Source organism: Mastomys coucha, unplaced genomic scaffold, assembly GCF_008632895.1.
Source record: "Mastomys coucha isolate ucsf_1 unplaced genomic scaffold, UCSF_Mcou_1 pScaffold7, whole genome shotgun sequence".
NCBI classification, from domain to species: Eukaryota; Metazoa; Chordata; class Mammalia; order Rodentia; family Muridae; genus Mastomys; species Mastomys coucha.
The window spans coordinates 55,568,570-55,576,411 of NW_022196913.1; the positions used below are offsets into that span (position 1 = coordinate 55,568,570).

The 7,842-nt window shown below is 44.2% G+C and overlaps 1 protein-coding gene across 1 annotated transcript in view; it reads left to right on the top strand.

The window, feature by feature from the left end:
- Spin1 (spindlin 1) overlaps positions 1–7,842 on the top strand; it is a 37,874-nt gene that overhangs the window by 29,189 nt on the left and 843 nt on the right. The window lies entirely within an intron of this gene.

Sequence of the window (7,842 nt, forward strand, 5' to 3'; positions counted from 1 at the left end):
GTCCTGCATGCACTAATGGTGCAGAACATGACATGGTGACTGGAAAAATAAAATTCCTTTTGAAATGTCCCGAGGACTGGATCAGTTACAATGTGTCTGCCATTATCTGATGACTTGCATTGTGGTTTTCTGCAAGCAACCTAAGTTAACTTTGGTTCCTCGTGAACGCCTGGTCTAGGAATACAACATGCTCATGGTGATGACTTTGATCACTATTCCATTTGTCAACTTTACATAAGGTTGAGGGAAGGGGAAGGTTTTGTTTGTTTGTATTTTGTTTTTTTTTTAACTCCCCCCCCTTTCTTTTGGTGGCTTCCACCACCCTCGATGGTGACGGACTCTTGAGCCTGCCACCTTGGGCTCCCCTTAGGCTCACAGTTCAGATCTGCATGCATTGCTTGCATTGTTCTGGTATCTGAATGTTGATTCCTCATTTAGGAGTTCAGCATTAGTTTCCAAAATTTTCATGGGGCTTGTGGCAACACGAGCCATGAATCTGTGTATAAAATTTACTGGCCTTCTTCACTTACCTGCTCTAGTATCGTATCGTGTGTGCGTGCGTGTGTGACGTCAGGCTGCCACGTAAACTTCAGAGAAGAACCTTAAAGCAGACCATCCATTTTTGCATGCTCTCTTCTAAGTAGAATGTTCAATGTAACTAACTAAAATTGCATGTTAAAGAGACCTAGGTTCGTTCGTTCTTTCTTTATTTCTTTCTTTATTTCTTTCTTTCAGTTTGCTTTTGGTTTCCTGTATATTTGCTTACTGTGCTGTTCTAGTGGTTGTAGGGTAAAGACGCACTGGTGAAGCAGTCGTAGCGCCGACAGAAGGTGATTCCAGTTGTATATGTCATGCAGCATTCGAAGGGACTGTGCACGCTCTAAAAATCACAGTTGCTTCTAAGCCAGATTTCATTTCTATTCTTGTTTTATGTGCCAAACCCCAAAGTGCATTGGGCCTGAATCTCTGAACACTGTAGACCCATTAGAAAGAAGACTGTTCTGAACGTCACAAATTGTAGTGCCTGAAAACACTTAAACACTGATTGTCTAAGAGATGAAAGTCCTCCAAAGATGACACAGGAAAAATACTCAAAGTAATCATGGTCGGAATGTCTGTGTTCCTTAGGAATGCTGCGCTCTCTGTATTCTCCATCATTGGTGCAGTTCGAACAAACGAGTAGAGTTCAGAGGTCTTCATGTTCACATTTAAAACTAGATAAATGACCTCATTTTTTTGAGCTTGAATTCATTTTTAATTTTAATTTTATTTTATACAATGTGTAGACAGTTCCCTGTTCTCTGCATTTAGAAGTATACACAGTACAACTCTGTTAATTCTGTAAGTAATTTTTATAATTATGATGTAACTCTATCCTTCCTTAAAACCTTCAAAATAAACCCTTTATGTGCAACTTCTGGCTGTGAACTTTGTGGTGCTGTATTGAATCTGATGAAAGGGGTCCTGAAGTCAGGCAGTGTTTCCACCACATGGAAATGTTGATAGAAAAAGAAAATGTTAATAGAAAAAGAAGGAAATGAAGGTTTGCTTGAGCAATGATAGTAGTGCCATCAGATCTGGGCAGGCATTGCTGTCGTCATCTCTGTTTTGATTAGACATTAATGAGAAATGTTAGTTAACCATGACTTTCAAACTTCAAGCAATCACTGTACATAGGACTCAGTAACATTTGTGGAATATTTTCATACCTACCCATCCTTTGAATGTCACCTCCAGTGCTTTTGTTCTTCAATACCAGTCTGTGAGACTTGGTAGTATAAGATGCTATTAGCACCTGAGCTCTGTCCCACGGGAATCTGAGTCCACACAGTAAGTAGAAAGTTAATGTTCTTAAATAAATTTCTTTTTTTAGTGTCTCTGTATTTATCCTGACTAATGTAACTGTGTTTAAGGTTAAGACAGGGAAATTTCTGCATTCTTCTGCTGTTAGAATGGTTGTGTTTGGTGGCTTTGGGGCTTGGTGCTGCTGGGGTTGCAGTGAGTGGCTGCAGCCAGGCCTGTCAGAATCTGGGGTTGGAGGGAGAGGGGTGCAGTCAGGGGAGGGCATGTGATTCACTGTCTGTGCTGTGGACTGAAGGTACAGCTCAGTAAATGTTTTCTGGAAAAAATAACAAAATTTAGTCTGAAGGTTGGGCACTCCTAGCCAATGAGTCGGTTATGTATTTAAATAAGCTGTGGCTCTGTGGGAGACTGTAAGCTAAACTGAGATAAAAGCCTTCAGTACTGAGGAAGCATTCAGTAGGTGTCTAGGTAGCTAGGGCCTTGCAGACAATTGCCTGGGAGTGTTTTGTCTTGTCATTTTGTTACTAATAATCCTTTCCTCCCTCTGAAGAGAAAAGTGGGGCAAGGCATAAAGACTGTGTCCAGTATTTTAGGGGAGTGTGGACTTTACCCTGTGTTGTTTAAGTCTCTTGAGGCCTTGGGGCTTAGTCATTTATTACTTCAGTAATCAGCACTTTAATACCTTCTGCATAACTTTTTTTAGACTTAGGAGTTGATGGTCAGAAAGATCATGCATGTATATATATATATGCTTGTATTTTGAGGTAAAAGAGTCACGTTAGCCCAGGCTGGCCTCACATCCATAAATTTCCTGAAGTTACAGGTATGAGTCACCACCACCCCTTGCAAGAAAGTACTTTGAACTTAATTGGCAATTTCCTAGGTCTCTAGAATTCAGGCCTTTTGTTTCTCTGCAACTCTTAAGAACTGGTTCCAAAGCTGTTCTGAGTTTCTTTGCTCATTCAGTGGCTCTGTGTGTATTCTGTGTGTGTAATTGTTAGTGTGGGCAAGTCCAGTAGCGCCTGGAAGTAGAAGCCAGGTGGGTTTGTTTTGATTTCTCCCTGTTCTGTTTGACACAGTCTCCTACTGAATCTTAACCAGTTCACCTAGGCTGGCTGGCCAGTGAGCATCAGGGATCCCAGCCCTCGTGTGTCGTCTCCCTCACTGTTGGGGTTACAGATGTGTGCAGCCACCTCTGGCTTTTTACATATATTCTGGAAATCCAGAGTCAGGTCCTTCTCTTGTGGAAGACACTTTCTAGACCATATTCTCTCATCCCATTTTGGATTTTGGACACAGGATCTCATATCCCGGGCTGATTTTAAACTCCTAGTCCTCCTGCCTTGCCTCTACCTCCTGAGTGCTACAATTGCAGGCATGCACCACCATGCCTAGTTTGGTGTTATTTTTATTTTACTTTATTTATTTTTGGTTTTTTGAGACAGGGTTTCGCTGTATAGCCCTGTCCTGGAACTCACTCTGTAGACCAGGCTGGCCTCGAACTCAGAAATCTGCCTGCCTCTGCCTCTGCCTCTGCCTCTGCCTCCCAAGTGCTGGGATTAAAGTCCTGGGCCACTAATGCCCAACCAATGTTATTTTTAAAGAAAATGTCGTGAAGGGAATTTCTTAGGCCCACCAGCATATGCCTTGTTACACTAATTTTTATGCTGAGTGCTTTGTCCTGGGCCCACACCAGTTTCTAGGTACAGTGTTTCAGAGAACCAGTCATTTGGGATGGACAGCTGTCTTTAGGTTGGTAAAGACTGGAGCCAATAAGCCACAGCAGGTGGGCCTGATCTTGGCACATGAGATTACCTAAGAATGAAGCTCTCTCTGCTTCAATAGGAGAGATGACAGTTTCTGCCAACTCAGCACGGAGGAGCTCTACCTGCATGGCCTCACTTGCCTTTGCTGTCACAGTGGTTGACTAGGCTCATCCTGATTCTTGCAGTGTCATGGCTCCTTCCACTTTGTACATCTGCAGAAAACTTAAGTTTTAGTTGCACATGAACTACCCAAAATCTGTCAAAAGAGTGGCCGATTGTTCCTGGCTTCAGAGCCCTGTTTCTGCTCTGCGTTGGAGAGCTGATGAGAAACAATTCCAGGCCATTTTCAAACCTTGAAGCTCACATAGATAGCTGTTGCTGGTGACTTGGGACTGGGGCAGGACGCACCTCCTGATTGTTTTCATGTACAGATTCAAATACTCAAAATAGCTGTGAAGCGTCTTGTCCTGAACTTGTCTGCGTGGACTTTGAAGATTTGACATAGGACAGCCAGGAAGAGGGAGAGCAACCATAGCTTGTTGATAACAGTTACCCTGTGTCTTGGTGCCGGGTTAACTCTGGGTGTGTGCTGTTTACTGGGGACCTGGGTTGTTTTTAGTTGTTTTGGGGTGTTTGGTTTTTTTAAAATTAATTGTTTATTTACCTGTTCTTTGTTCTTGAATGGGGTGGAAGGGAGTATTCATGTGCCACAGGTCGTCTAGAAGTTTGAGGGCGACTGCTGGTTCTTTGCTATCATTTGGATTCCAGGAATTAAAGCCTAGTTTTCAGGTTTGATGGCAAACACCTTTACCCACTGATCTATCTTGCCAATTCTGGAGACCCGATTTTGACCTCCCCCCCTGATTTCTGTGGTGAAGTGGTTTCAACCATGGGCTTATTTTCAAAGTGTCTTGAGATGTCCTGTCGGCACCACACCAGGACTGTGGTCCTCACCTTAGATATGGATGCTGACTGCTAAACATTCATGGTGTGGATCCATCATGTGGTTCTCCCTCATCCCCAAACTGAGAAAACTAGCTGCTTTGTCCCTGCCTCTCATCCTGTGTACGGATGCTCCAAGTGCTTAATGTTTTTGACCTTAAAATTCTAAGGTGTAATTGTAAAACCCTCCATGTTCTTCCCCACAGGGCTGGGTGCTGTGCACTGTGTATGTACTAGCAGTACTCAGAGGTTGGTTCTTGGAAGAGAGGACAATTAGTAGGTTGCCTTTCAAAAGGATTAGCAGTTCTACACTTTAGAAAACACTGCTGGAGGTGTTGAAACTTGTTTAGGGTAACGTTTCAGATGTTAATTTCCTCCAAGACTTTGTTGTAAATTGTTTCTAATCTAGGTTGACTAAAAATCTTTTTAATCATGCTTATTTACTGTGGAGGCCACAGTGACCATGTGGGTATCAGAGGACAGCTTGTGGGAGTCAGTTCTCTCCTGCCTGGAGAGCCACCTTGGCAGGCTTCCTGGTGTGGCCTTAATGCGCTTCAGATACTAGCTTTCCTTTGACTTACTCAGTCATCCTCTTTTCTCCTTTGCACATCCCCAACCTTTACCTCTTAAGTCTCCGATGGCCTGTAATCGGACCATGGGGGAGGGGGGGACAGAGGCCAAAGAACTGAGCCACACCCTTACTCGGGTTATTTTCCTAAGGTTGAGCATATACACATCATTTTATTCACTTAAAATACCTTAATGGAACAAAGTAAATAGGTACGTGACTAATCTTGTTATTTCTGTTATTTCTCCATTTAAGTGTGAGTTCTTAACTTGTCCGGTTGAAGACTACTCCCCGCCCCCCGGCCCAGATACTATGAACTGGTAAAGCATGCCACCATCTTAACCTCAGAGACAGCAGAAATGCCTTCTAAGATTTGTTCCTGCTACATGTTTTGGGAGGAATTTGTTGGTTTGTCTTACAACAGTCTGCTGTGTTCCAGGCTGGCCCAGAGCTCACAATGTTGCTAAAGACAACCTTGATCCTTCTGACTCCACCTCTGGAATGCTAAGATTTTAAGTGTGCACCAACATGCCAGGTTTATGTTGTGTTAGGACTCAAACCCAGGATGTCATGCTTGCTAGGCAAGCACCGTCCTCACTGAGCCACAGCCTCTGACATGTTTAGAAGTTGTCAGTGGAGTTCCCTGAGATTATGCTGAGCAACATGGAAGCCATGACGGGCAGCTGCTCTACTTCATAAATAAGTGAACAGGATTTTGTAAGGACTAGCCCTTGGCAGGGATTTGGCGCTCTGGGTTCTGATCTTTAAAACATTTCTGAGCCTCTTACAGGATTTCCTTGATCATCTCTGAACACTTTAGTTCCTTTATATGTAATAATAGGAGTTTCTGTTTTGGAGAGAAAAACTTGTTTTTGCTAAATTTCAGAAACAGGAGTAAAGTGATTCAGAGGCCTAAGAAACTCCTGTCGGTGCGCATGGTGCCTGCTCTGAGGGCCGTTATGTGAACAGACTTGCTGTGGCTAGGCAGCTCTGCCGGGACGGTCAGTGCTGGAGTGGGTGGTGAATGTGTGACATTTGTGACTTCCAGGGTTTTTCCCCATGTTGCACTGTGGAGCCCGTACCAGAGTTGGCCCAGCAGGCATCTCAGTGCTTGTGAGAGAGAAGCTCTGGAGTGTGCCTCTTAGAAGGGGAGAGTAAAACACAAATGGCTTGGAGTTGCTGGCTTAGCAGACACTGCAGTGATACTTAAAAAGCTTAGAAAGGGTTGATTACCTGTACTGCAAAGTGCTGGCTAGCTAGGAGTCACAGTGTTCCACCAGATCCTCAGAACAGTGGTCAGACGTTTGCTAGCTAGGCAGTACCAGCGGTGACTCCTGGTGCCCCATATGCACTATCCTTCACTTTCATCATGTATGAGACATGGGAGCTTCCAGTCCTTCTCATGACTCTCAGAAAAATCCACCAATTCTCATTTCTGTCTTTAGGATGTGGAAGTTTCTTTTTTAAAGTGCCTGGGGGAGGGGCACCCACATTGTTGGCCTCAGTGGCTCCCTGACACCATGGAGGCAGAAGGCACAGCCCCAAGGACATGGCTACAAAGAAGCCAAAATATCACAAGAATGATGTCAGCCTCGTTGCTAATGTTGCTCCGCTCTGAAAGCTCAGGATCCTCAGCACTGAGGTCTTCCAAGCTTTTGTTAGGAAAAAAAATATTCCCCACTAAGCTCTGCCTTCAGCCATTCTAGTGCAGAGTGCCAGAGTCCCCTGCATTCACCCAGAAGCCAGCATGGTGAGTGAGTCCTTTCCCACAAGTACTCTGATCCTGGTACCAACTTCTGTCTTGGTTCCTTTTCTGTTGCTGTGATAAACCACCATGACCATGGCAAATTCTAGAAGAAAGGAGTTTACTTGGGGTTAAAGTTCCAGAGGGTAAAGAGTACATCACATCATGGCAGGGTCACAGCATGGTGGCTGGAGCAGCAAGCTAAAACAGCCAGAAGGTAAACTGGGAAGAGAGTGTGGCTCTTGTTTGTTTGTTTTGTTTTGTTTTTTCAAGACAGGGTTTCTCTGTGTAGCCCTAGCAGTTCTAGAACTCACTCTGTAGACGAGGCTGGCCTCGAACTCAGAAATCCTCCTCCCTCTGCCTCCCAAGTGCTGGGATTGAAGGCGTGCGCCACCACCGCCCAGCTGTGCTTTTTCTTTTTAAGTGGTGTATGTGAGTGTGCAAGAGAGTGTATGCTTGTGTGCTCATAAGTGCTCGAGCCAGATCCCATGAAGCTAGAGTTAGAGGGTTGTGAACTGCCTGATGTGAGTGCTCAAAACAGAACCCAGGTCGTCTGCAGGATCAGTAGGCATTCTTTAAAGGCTGAGCTATCAGGAACCCCTTGAATGGTCTTTAAAGGCTGATGCTACGCACACTCGTCTACTCCAGTCACATCCAAAATATCGGGGATAAAATCCTGATAAAGGATAAGAGGCAATAAGACTTCAAAAGGAGTTCTGTGCCTCCTGGTTTTCAGACAGTCACTGGTATCCCCTAACTCAGACGTGTTCCAGATTAGTCTTTCCAATCGTCAACATGGCCTCATAATTAGGCATAAAGGTACCACAAGAAATGATTTGTAAATGGTTAAGATTGGGCATTGTCTCCTGGCCAACACAATGTTTCCAACTATCCTTGTTTAATGTTTTACATACTAGAGAGTAATTGAAGGGTTTCTCTCACTCTAACACCTTAGCTGAAAGTGTTAGGTCGGGATTCCCCTCTGCCTGCCTCCAGCAAGAACCAGAGAATTAGCATAA